Consider the following 13,147-nt stretch of genomic DNA (forward strand, 5'->3'; position numbering starts at 1 on the left):
CACTTACCTGAAACAAGAAAAAAGATTTTCATCGGTTAGCTTCTTTCCCGAGGCGGAGGAAACGGTGAAATAAAGAACAGGAAGACACTTTGTTAATGAAAGAAACCGGCGAGGGAGAGAGGACGGGGTGAACCCTCTGAGTGCTCCTCGAAGTGCGCCACTCTCCGAGCTTCTCGGTATTAAGTATATACCATGAAGAGCTCGGAGAAAGACAGAAAGAGCTAAGAGCTTCAAGCGGATTTTCTCGGGATCTCGAGTCTGAAAGCGAGAGTACACGATTGCGAGACGTTCCGATTGCCATTTTGGTCGATGAGGCAGTAAACAATATTTGCGGAATAATTAAATATTGGAATTTTTTCGTCGTGAAAGAGTTGAGTGAATAAAAGGCAGTGATATTTTGCGGGAGAGATCAAGATTTTTATTTCTTCGGAATTAGCACGTTTGGACGTCATTTGCATTTTACATTGCGGTTTCAACCTCGATATAACGAATGCCTCTGTAAAATTTTTGCAACTCGAATTTCGTTAGAATACGCGTCGTCCAAAGGGAAAACGAACTTTATAATATTACTTTTCTCGTATTACTCCATTTACAGTAAAACGCAGAGGAGTTCGCGTTCGCGATCGTAACTGTCAAACATTCGAGCAGTAACACATGACTGCGTAAGATCTCGTAAAAACTTAGCGCGCTTTAAAGTCTAAATTCCAATTTTGCGAAATGTAGCTTTTTACATAGATTCAGATGATTTAAATGCTATTTCTGAATATGATTATTTTGATACAAAATTTTGAATAAATTATATATAAAAATAAATATATTTTATTACGATATTATATTTGCTGAAAGCCTAATTCGTTAAAACTTTTTTAATTACAGGGAAAAAAATTCAGATGATTTAAATGCTATTTCTAATTATTTTGATATAAAATTTTGGATAAATTACATATAAAAATAAATATATTTTATTACAATATTATATTTGCTGAAAACCCAATTCGTTAAAACTTTTTTAATTACAGGGAAAAAAAAATTCAGATGATTTAAATGCCATTTCTGAATATAATTATTTTGATATAAAAAAATTTTGAATAAATTATATATAAGAATAAATATATTTTATTACGATATTATATTTGCTGAAAGCCCATTTTTTAATTACAGGGGAAAAAATACCTCATATTCAAAAATACTAATTGTAAGTTCTCCCTTTATGCAATAATTACAACTAGTCTTTATTTTAAACATTTTCGATATAAAAAAACGTTCAATTTGTTATAAGAAGTAAATTCTTCCATCGACGTCGAAACGGGTCAAGGATGTTAATTTCGCGATGAATCACGCATCCGGATATTAACATTGCTCGATCTCGAAAATGAAGGGCGAACGGAAGAAGGAGGAGAAGGAGGAGGTGCTGGAAATAAAGTTCATCGGCGTGCACGTAGGAGCGTTTAAAATCAGCGGTATTGTTTGCTCGCTCTCCCACGCTCCATTCCAACGTGGAAGCCATGGAAATAACTCGAGCCGAAGGTACGGGCCGCTTTCTCAAAAGGTTCGATTTTATTGCGCGCGAGATATCGAGTTTCGTAGCGAGAGAGGCGAAACGAGGCTGCGAAAAAACGGGGAAAAAGGCGGCCGAGCAATCGCCAGTGTCACATATGACGTTCGGTCTCCCGATACATTTTGCCCTCTGGCTTCCGATTTCCGATCCTTCCTCTCCGTTTCTCTCGCTCCCCGCTCTCGCACCCATCGCTCTATCTCACTCCATTTTCTATATCGAGAAGCGGTGAAGGTCGTTTGCACTCGCACCGGATGGCAAATTGGACGAGGAATTTCATTTTACCGGATGAGAGGCCTCCACGCCCGGAAAGAGGTAGGAAAGGTTTCCGGAAGAATGCAATATTCCCGTCGACTAGGAAGACAAAGAATGTCATCTGCACATGAAAGTGGATACCCAAATGAAATTCAATATGGCAACGTGGAAGATCATTCTACCGACTTTACACCATGTATTCTGTCCCCCTTTATTTCAATCTTCTTCTTACGATGAAAATGTGGTTTCTTCGGATACTCCAGCTTTCGTTCGATTTCGTCATGGACCCATCATGGCGCCTGTTGCATCGAATTTCGTCAACGCCGCAAAATTTTGTGAAAAAGAACACTCACGAGTCATTTTAATTTATTTCTTTAAATATTTTAATTTACACAGAGTATCGATCAAAAACGTCAAATAGAAAAGTCGTTGCTTTAATGATCACACAAAAATATATATGAATATTGTCAAATTATATTTTATTAATCATTTTATGCTTTTTAATAATTTTAAACATGAACAAAACTGAGAAAAAAAAATAAAAAAATTTACTTGCTTGTACTTTATTGGTATTTTTGAAGATTAATACAATATTTTTGACCAATACTGATGCATGTGAGTTAAAATATATTTTAGAAAGAGATAAAAATTAAGATGACTCATTTAAAAGTTTTTCTGTCTCAAGGGATGTAAATAAAGTGTTTGAATTATAATAAACCGAAAATGAATTACAAGTTAAATTTCGAGAGATAGCAAAAGATACTTAAAGTAAGCACAGCACAGTAAATAGAGAGCAGTAAATTCGCGTTTCTTAACTCCAGAGTTCGAGTCTCCGCATAACTCTGCGGGAAGTTAATATTCGCCTACGCCCTCGTGGGATCGAATCGAGGTCCACCGAGGACGATCCGATACCGCGCACGAGGAGGACTTCTGTGAATATTTCACGATACGATCGTTCGGAAATGCCGACGCGACCGAATTTCGCGCACAAATATCATAGAGCGATATATTGAATAGAAGGGATAATCTTTCCTGCCGGCGCGCGCCATTATCCTAGGTAAATTGGTATCCATTGTTTGTTGATGGGACTGCTAATTACCAGACGCCGTTCGCGCACTGACGTCCTAAAGGGCCCGGGGATTAAGTAGATCGGTAGGTATTAGTCTGCGGTCGCTGGTAAATGCGCACTGTCTACTACAGGCTGCTCCTTCCAATAAGTTTCCTTAATGCGCCTCTATCCGCGCGTGTATCGGAACACCAAGATTAATACTCCCACGCATGCCGCTGCAGGCGGCGTCGCTTCTGCTCGGGGATTTTCGGCGATTATACGCGTCACTCGTCATTTAAGCCCCGTAGCGATTTTAACGATCGAGCGCGGAAAGCTTAAACAATTTCAGAATTAATCCGGTAAAGCAAATTGTTTCGATCTGTCAGTGTGTTTAATGCGTTTAACAAAGAAAAATGTTAATATTCGTTACGTATCGCATCTGTTAATGTCTTCAATGTAACAAAATCCAATTAATATTTATTTCTCAATTAAAATATTTGTTTCCCAACGGCTGCTAATTTTTTTTCTCAATTCAGTTTCCACACTGAGAAAAATCGTTTGATTGTATCAACAAGACGTATCTGATAGAAGGTATTTTGGTTATATCAAGCAGAATTTCTAATTATCACAATAAGACTCGATTTCTTATAACTAGAACGTTTAATAGATTTTATTACAAGGATTAGTATTTTCTAGTTGGATCTACAAAACTTGTTGTTATTAAACATGGATGCACAATGATACCATTTTTGTTGTAAATTTAGTATTATTACCAAGAAAATCTGATAAATTTAACATGAAAAAATTAATCACATTCATCTGGTAATTCCTAAAAGAATTCTGATTCGTTCATTTTCCAACATACTAGTTGAATCTAGATTTCTAATTAAACCAGATTTTTTTTCTCAGCGATAATTTAAGAAAATCTTAATATTAATTAATTAGGATATATATGTAAGATACTTTAATTTTAAACAGACACAAATAAACTTGTGACATTTTGCAAAAAGATACATACAATTTGTCTGAATTTCTTTACTCGTATTCTTCTAAAATTGTTTGAATTGTCTTATTTATGCTTTCTTTTTTCCCTCAAAATCACGACTTCAAGATTAGAGCTACGTCGTAAATTATACATGGAAAATTAATGCAAAGTTTATTTATTAAAAAAATATTTGTATCCGAAGTTTCTATTTAACAGGATTGTAGTGTAAAGTAAACCTATTCGCATCTCGCCTGTCTGCTATCATTGAAACAAGGGTGTGAAAAAGAGCAATCATTAGGATCGTGGTGCTAATTACTATTATTCGACAACGAGCGTTAGCTCTCCGAATGAAGCGACGTGTTCACATTGGGACAGTCAATAGGCCCAATAACGGGCTCTGTCGTGAATGGACAGAGCTTTCAGCCACTGTGGCATCGTGATATCTGTGAGACCGAGTGCACGTGATAATGGATTCCCGGAAGGGTTGAAATTAATTATAGAACGTTGTAGCTATTACAAAGGGAGTGTACAGCACATTGAGAGCCAAAGTGGAATGAGCGACTGAGAGGGTGGGCCTTGTTACTTGCAGGATGCAATGCGAATTTACACGTTTATACGTCTGTTACGGCGTTTGTGTCGTCGAGCATTGAACGTTATCGATATTAGATTGTCGATTAAAATTGATTTAATTCTAGGAATACTAAGTTATAAAAGTTTTTTTGCGATTTCATGCGCTATCAAAGGATTTTCTGCCTGTAAATATTGGAGAAAAATTACATTAAATCAGGAAATTTCATTGTTCGTCGCTGTTATTGTACATTTATGTGATTATATCGATTAATTATATATTAAAAATCAAATACAATAAAGCTAAATTAATGCAGAATGGGAATATAATTTATGATATGTTACAAAGAGAGAAATCCCAATTCCATAAAAATATGGAATAAATATGATATGTTATGATTCAGTGATATATATTGCATATGTCTATATTTTTCCTATAAAAATGATTAATAATCAAATTTAAGTTGAACAAATGAAACAAAATTATTAATCCACAGAATTCCAATTTAAAAATCTTATCAAGATATCATATCACAACTTAAAACAAATCGAAACCAATTTAATTATAATTTATTCTGATTTTAATTTAATTGTGATTTTTATTATAATTTGTATTATTTATTTTATTATATATTTATATTATTTATTTATTTTTATTATATTTTATATTTTTATTATTTTTTAACATTAATTTTTTCGAAAGAGATATGTGTAATTGTAAATTACGTGAAATATTACGCAAAAGAAAGTATATCTGACAATGAAACATATTTTCGAATTCGCAATCGAGTGTCACGAACAGCGCAATTTTATAATAAAGAACGGCTTGAAAGTATGACCGTCGCTTTTCGCGAATTAAATCGATCGCATACATGCCTCGTATCGAAAGCTCGGCCAATTTTGCTCCGATGGCAGGTGTACAAGCGTAGGTAGCTTTGCAAGAGAGAAAGAGAAAGAGAGAGAGAGAAAAATAAACGGCACTTCCGCGAACATTCAATTCCGCGAGACTATATTCAATGTGCAATACTTTTGCATAGCACATAAGGCGTACGATTTATGACAACAAGTGTTCGCATCTGGCTAGATATCCAACTTCAAATATTAATGTTTTTCAAGAATTGATATGTAAGAATATCGTGGCGTAAATTAATTTAAAGAAGCAAAAAAACGTAGCTCTTGCAACATATAAAATATTAATTTTTCTTCCATTACTATAATTTTCCTTCAACTATAACCTTTGACGAAAATAAATAATATTTTCTTCGATTTTTTTAATCTTCTAAATTTGAAATAATTCAGTAATCTTTTTTATTTATCTTATGTTATTTATTTATGACAGCCAGTAATCAAGAGACTGAAACTGCAAGAAATTTTTTTCCAACTTATTAACATCAAAAAATAATAATTTATTGATTAGCATTAAAAAATATACCTTTCATAATATACTGATTAATATTTTAATTATTTCTTTTCTTTCAATTTTTTAATATTTATTTAATTTTCATAATATTCTTGTATATTTGAAGTTATAAAAAAATTATATTATATTATAATTTTATTAATTATATTATTAATAATTATATTATTTATATTATTAATTATATATATTATTAATAATTATATTATAATTTTCAATAATTTTACATAAAATAACATGATATATTGTTTCATTACATATAATCTAAAAAACTATTGATGCGTATAAATATATTATAAATGTGCGACTCATAAACGTCATAATATTACAAATGGTCAATATAATTGAATGTCTAATCGTGTGATATTACATCGTTGGCTTAATGAACATTTGCATCGAATTATTGTATTAATGGTATTATCGATAGTTCGCGTTTCTCGTTGGTTGAGTAGAAATTAGTGGCAATGATCGATGCAAAGAGGTTTCAAACAGCAACGGATAATGTGTTTCAAACAACATTTTTTTTCGCGATACTCTGGCACAAAAATTCGACTATATGAATACACTATTGTGTTTATTTCATAATATATTCGCTAACTTTTCTCAGGCAACTGGAGTAGTAAAGGAATAACAATAGAACGTAGACAAATAAAGATACAATTAGAGACAGAATAATAATAGAATAATAATAGTGAAGGATGAACATGGGAAAGAAAGAAAAAAAATATAGTCAACAGGAAAAAAAGAGCAAAAAAACAATTTGTATTCTAGAACACAAATATGCAGTATTTTCCAACTGGAAAAAGTATTTCAGGCACAATATAAAAATAAGAAAATATAAGAAAAATATAAAAACTCTTATTAAATATCTCTCAGTATATAATATTTACATACGATTATGACTTATATAAAACATGTATGTATTCAATAAGATGTCTGCTTTCCATAATAAAACTCTTTTAGATATAACAATTTTTATATATAAGAGAGTAATTATATCTATTCTTGAAACAAGAATAAAATTAATGATGTTATATTTGTGTATCGCGAGAAAAAATACTTTAGCTTAAAAATTAAATTATCCTAATTTAATTTATTATTTGTGTTAATTATAAGACAAAATAATATGTTTTGATCTTTTATACAATATGTATCGTGATCTCCTAATCTGTTAGAAAGCTATATAAGCAGGTGTTAAAACAGTTGGAAATTGCTGCTTTAAAGCGAGAAAAAAAGAGGAAAATAGGAAAAGGGACCGAAGAACGCAGGAGAGAAGACAAGCAAGGGGCTCGCGTGCGTTTGTTTGTGTTGCTCTCTTTGCGCTTTCGTTCGGTTTCATTCATTCGAGTTTTTCGGTCGCGTCGCGAAGCTTTGTTTTATGGTGACCGGCACGAGCCTCTTCCTCCTCCAAAAAGGGTGGAAAGGCGGAGACGGAGGGATGAAGGGACGGTAGGAGAGAGTGGCACTGCTTAACCAAATTGCGCGGAATAAAATTTGCATTTTATTGTGCGCGATTCCTGAACGCGAGTTTCCGTCGCGGCCGTGGAAAACTCCCGTCTGCCATTATGGAGGTAGTAATTTCCCGATTTCTTTCCGGGATATGAACATGACATCGCTGTTTGATCCGTCGATTGGTTTCCGTGGTGAACCGATCGGCAGAATAAAGATTCTTACATGTGTTTGATTCTTCAAATATTCATTCGATTCTAAGCCACCATCAGAATTTTAAAAAAAGGTTTACCAAAAATGTCTCTGATTTACTGATATATACTTTATACTGATACATACTTTAGTAATAAATATAAGAAAACAAAAAAATTATATTTTCCAAGTTATTGAGAATGTTATGAAATAATAAAAACATTAAAATTTAAAATATTCTTATCTGATAACAAATAGATTTTAATTTTCGTAGCAAATTGAACACAAAATAATGAGTTTTAGTCCTGTATATAAAGCCAGTTTGTATTTGTAATAGGTTTTAAATAATTAAATCGTGAAGTCTATTATCAATGATACAAAGTGGAGTTTTTTAAAATTTTTTTGTGTCATATATCTCTAACTTCGATATCACGAAACCTGGCGCTTTATGCAAACTGAAAGCATTCGTTTGAAGATGAGCTGCGAGTGCAGCTGCAGTCGCAAAATGGATATTTCTTCTTACCAAATGGCGGTCTGATAAGAGAATTCGTTTTCCGCATCAGCAACGTAGGGATAAAACTGGAAGCGAAAGGGTGGAAGTGCAAAAAAGAAAGGTATAGGAAAAAAACAATATGAAAAGAGATAGGTAGAACAGGGGATGAGGGGCATTCGATTCGATATTCTATCGAGATAGCCGACATTTTTCAGCATGCCAATGGCCACAACCATTTTTCGAAGCGTTGGAGGTCTCTCTCTCTCTCTCTCTCTCTCTCTCTCTCTCTCTCTCTCTTTCTCTCTCTCAAAAATATCGACGTATCTATATACATATATATATACATATATTCTGCATATATATGCACACAGCTATATATGTGTGTGGATACATAGCTGTATGCAGAATGAGCAAGATCTATCGTCACCTATTCATATAAATTCTTTCGCTCATTAAAAATCTAACCCTTTTTACGAAAACATCAAGAAATAATTTTAAATAATCATTAATGAAATAATCGAAATCATTAAATATATAAGGAAACGCCATGATAATTACAACTTTAATTTACATGAAATTATAAATATTTTCTAATCAAAGTAATAAATGTTTAATTAATCAAAGTAATAAATTTTTCTACAATGGAAGAGAGATTGGTATAATTAATGTGTGCGTAAAATTATGTAAATATCTTTAAGAAATCAAATTAGAAAAATCATGCAAATAAATATCAAATCATTACGTTTCCGTTAATTTAAAACAAACTTCAAATCATGGAATCATAATTTTACTTAAACTATAAATCTGTTTAGATGTGTTGAGTAGAAACGTTAATTCGTTAAAAAATGATTGAATTGGCGTCAATTTTGCACTGGGATACTTGTCTAGTACACTTATGCACTTCGTGTTTTTCTCTTCTAGAAATATTGAATATTAGATCCTTGTATAAAATATTTGTTTATTTGATCGTTATTTCCCGGCTTGAAGGAATTTTCGCTCATGCGAAACGCGGGCCTATAATTATCCGCGTGAGTTATCGCTGTGAGTCAGCAGATCAAACGTAGTTCATCGTTTTCACAAGGTGATTCACATACTGTGATCATATACATTGTAAATATCAGCTGATCAATAGATTCAATCTATAGATATTTAATATCTATTAACTATGATTAATTTAAATATATTTCTAAAAAATTTTGATAAAATATACAAAGAAAAAACGATCTGTGAACTCTCTTTTCATGTATCGAAAAAACTTCTGCATTTTATGGATAGACATATATGTATATAGATGTGCATCGAAAAAACTATAAAAAGATATCGAAAATCAAGGCTAATTCACATACTCTTAAAAAATCGTGAAACTGCTCTTACAGTAATAAAACGCAATTGAAATCGCATTGATCTTTTTCCCATTTACAAAGACTCACTTGCGAATTTGTCTTTCTGCTTCGCTCTACGAACCTTTCCTTTTCGCCGCATATGTCAATCTATAAATCGGAATACGAAAATAATGCTGAGAGACCCTGAATCGCCACAAAGAGGATCTCTCATGCAGTATGAATCGTTCTTGGGCACACATTCCGAGGACAAGTGGCTTTTATATGCATATTAGAGACGAGAGGCCTGTTTTGCATACCGACGAACGCTGATAAACAGAACTTGAATGTTTGGAAAGCCAAAAAAAATATATCACGGAGGCGCGGCTTCGCTAAAGTTATTCGTTGAAAGACTAGATCTTTTTTTCTTTTTTTTAACGTTAAAATATGCTATATTTCTAAGTATGCACATATATAAATGCACATATATAAATAACAATACATAAATTAATATAAAAAAATATTATACAAACACACACACAATATACACACATACACATGATATTATTTATATTTGCTTTAGGTTTTAAAAAATTATAACTTATTACTTATAATTACATAACTAAAATAACATGTGTACTAATAGAAAATAACATGGCTTAAAATTGCATATGGAAATAGCTTAGGAGAATTATGGAAATTATTTTTGCAACATATCGATCGCGCGGTTCAATGTTTTTTAAAGTATTTGTGAACGCAAAAACTTTGTGGACTGTCAAACAGAAGGAAAATAATGGCGAATGCGTTATGTGGGTGTGCGAGATCGAAATTTGATCAAAATCGCGACTTGATACAATTTGATTCACCGACGGGAGATGGTATTTCAACTGAACACGTTTATCACATATAAATTATTTCCTTCGTTTTGCGTCTACGCACATTGCGATAACATGTTCCGCAGTCGATCCAATCGCCGTTTTCGATGGTCCGTTTGTCATAATAATCCAAGGACGGAAGCCGCGATCGCGTGCGTTACTTTCGTATCACTGGTTTCATATAGTTGTTTTCCTCATAAATCTGCCGTTAACTCTTTTTATTACCATTTATTTTGCGATATTTATTTTACCGGTAACTATGTAATATCCCTTTTACAATCACAGACATGTATATTGCAAGAAAAAAAGACAACAACTAACATCCATCATATATATTTCACATTCTAACTTTATTTATTTTCTCAAATTTATTTTATTCGGAGATTGAACGCGCTGCTTTGAGTCTTTATCAAGAGATATCTGTAATTATCTTCTTGAATCTTGCCGAAAAATTAAATAAATAATTACGCTTTTGCAATTATTACGGCTCTTCCATGTCCATTTTCAGGCACAGTTTATTTCTCTCGTCTATGCTCAAACAACAAACTTCGAGCAATATGCAAATACAGGAGACAAAGGTTCCCGGACTTTGTCCCCCGAGCTTGAAAGAGAGATCCTCGTATTCTGGTCCTATAGAATTATTTACCAAAGTTTCTGCGCGCGGCTAGAGAAATTTATGACGACCGCCGAGAAATTTAACATGGGTCCGGCAGAGATTTTCTGGCAAAATACAGACTTACGTAAGGTCGGAGACGATGCTTGTTTAAACATTCGATTAGCGCATGCAGATACTGAGAGCTCATTTCTTCCAATGTTGAATTTTGTAGCAATATATTGTACATCATTGTTATAAATCTTGTATTTGCATACACAGAAAAAAAAGACATTCTTGTTTTGAAAATATATTTAGTTTTAACATGGAAATCTTGAAATGAGATTATTGCGTTAATTAAAGAAAAATATAATTGCTTGAATAATTGCTTACTTGAATGAAGCCAATTTATATAATTCAATTGAGAAAAATATATTCTTATGACTTAAGATTTAATTTTCTTGAATGAAAAGAAACAATGTTAGATAAAAAATAACATTTTTAAATCAAAGATTATAATTTTCTTAAAGTAGAATTAAATAATTATATATTCTCAAGGTGACAATTACAATATTAAAATAAGATTGTAATATTGTTAAAATTTAAAATTATTAAATTCTTCTAAGAAGATTATAAATTGTTGCGTATATACAAAACAATGAACGCGTTAGTTTAAGTATATAAGTTTTGATTTTACACTTGCTTTTTTCTGTATAATAATTATAGAATGCTACGTTTAATCAAAAAAAAAACTTACAGCACAATTATACCAATTATTATATGATGTGTTCGAAAAGTCCCGGACCGGTAAAATATCTTGAAAATGAGACATTATAAAAAAAAATATTTCTTACAAAAGTTGTTGGGTTTTAACAAATGCCTCAAATAACAAAACTTATTTAAACATAGTTGTTTTTAAGGAAAAATATGTAATTGTTAATTGCAAATTACATATTTTTTCTAGAAACAACTACTATGTTTTTTTTATACCAATTGATTCTTCTTATTATTTTGTACATAAAAGTATTAAGGTAAGATAATCGAAAAATGAATATTTTACTAGATATTTGATGGTTTATGTAAAATTAAGAAATTATTTCAAGTTTCGTAACTCGAACAGTACTCAATGAAAAAATACTTTATTATAGTACTTTGGAAAACTCTCGAGATAAGCTATAAAAATATTGAATAAAAATTGGAGGTTTCTGTTTAAAATTTTAAAGTTGACCTTGAGAGTTCCTCCATGGTTACACTCAAGATCAAATAAATTTTGCTATTTGATGCATTTGTTGAAACCCAACAACTTTTGTATGAAACATTTTTTTTCTAAATGTCTCGTTTTCAAGATATTTTACCGGTCCAGGACTTTTCGAACACATTGTATAATATTTATATGCAAAATGAAAAGAATATACATTCGTAATTTAATAAGTATTCTATTCTTTTTCAGATATGACAATAAATGTAATTCTATTACAGTCTGATTTGGAAATAAAATATTGCCTTCGCGAAACGAATATACAATCGGAAAGGTTAACGTAATCGGAGCAACACGAAACGGAAGGCAATGTCGTTCGAAAAATGAAACGGCCGACATGTCGTAGCAACAGCGCGGGAATTAACTTACTCGGATTTATTGGACGTACGATAATAACGATCTGACGTTCTGTATACCCTCCCCCTTTTTCTTCCATTCTCTCGTTCTTTCTTTGTTAAAATCTCTGGTTACATATGGATGGACGGAACGCATCGAATTACTCGATGCCTAATTAAAGGGGATGTTTTAATCGCCCTTAGTTGACGATATCGATGCCTTTTTGGTAAAAGAGCTGCAAAACAATACGCATTCACGTTCGTTATTTTATTCGTTACCGAATTGGGAATGCACGATTGGGAATATAGGTACGCTGATGATAAAAATATTCATCAATCAATATATGGAATTATAGTAAACAACGTTGAAAAAATATAGAGTTTAAAAATATTTTTATAATCTATTTTTTAAAGAAATGATTTGAAACATGTAGCATCACAAATTCTCTTAATTAATTTTTAAAATAAAAAATACAATAAAAAATAATTGACAATTTAAAAAAAACATAAAATTACAGTTCTTCCTACATTAATAAAATTGGCTCTATTTTGTCTTAAAACATATTGTTGTGTGTATTTGCTAATGATATCAAATTATCTTGATGAAATAAGATCTCGATAACTGATGACATTTATATATTTTTGCAAAAAAAAAACGGATTACACATTTCTTGCCTTATTTAGTTTATACTACATTGCAATATCAAATTAATTCAAACGACATTTTAATTTTGTAGAAATATTTTGTTCAATATTTTTGAATAATTTTTGTATTTAATATTTTATTGACAGTAAAAATAGTGAATC

The 13,147-nt window shown here is 31.7% G+C and overlaps 1 protein-coding gene across 1 annotated transcript in view; it reads right to left on the minus strand.

Moving 5' to 3' along the window:
- LOC105248787 (tyrosine-protein kinase transmembrane receptor Ror) overlaps positions 1-13,147 on the minus strand; it is a 239,485-nt gene that overhangs the window by 118,027 nt on the left and 108,311 nt on the right. The window lies entirely within an intron of this gene.

The sequence above is a fragment of the Camponotus floridanus genome, unplaced genomic scaffold (genome assembly GCF_003227725.1).
Source record: "Camponotus floridanus strain SB8 unplaced genomic scaffold, Cflo_v7.5 scaffold1, whole genome shotgun sequence".
Taxonomy (NCBI): Eukaryota; Metazoa; Arthropoda; class Insecta; order Hymenoptera; family Formicidae; genus Camponotus; species Camponotus floridanus.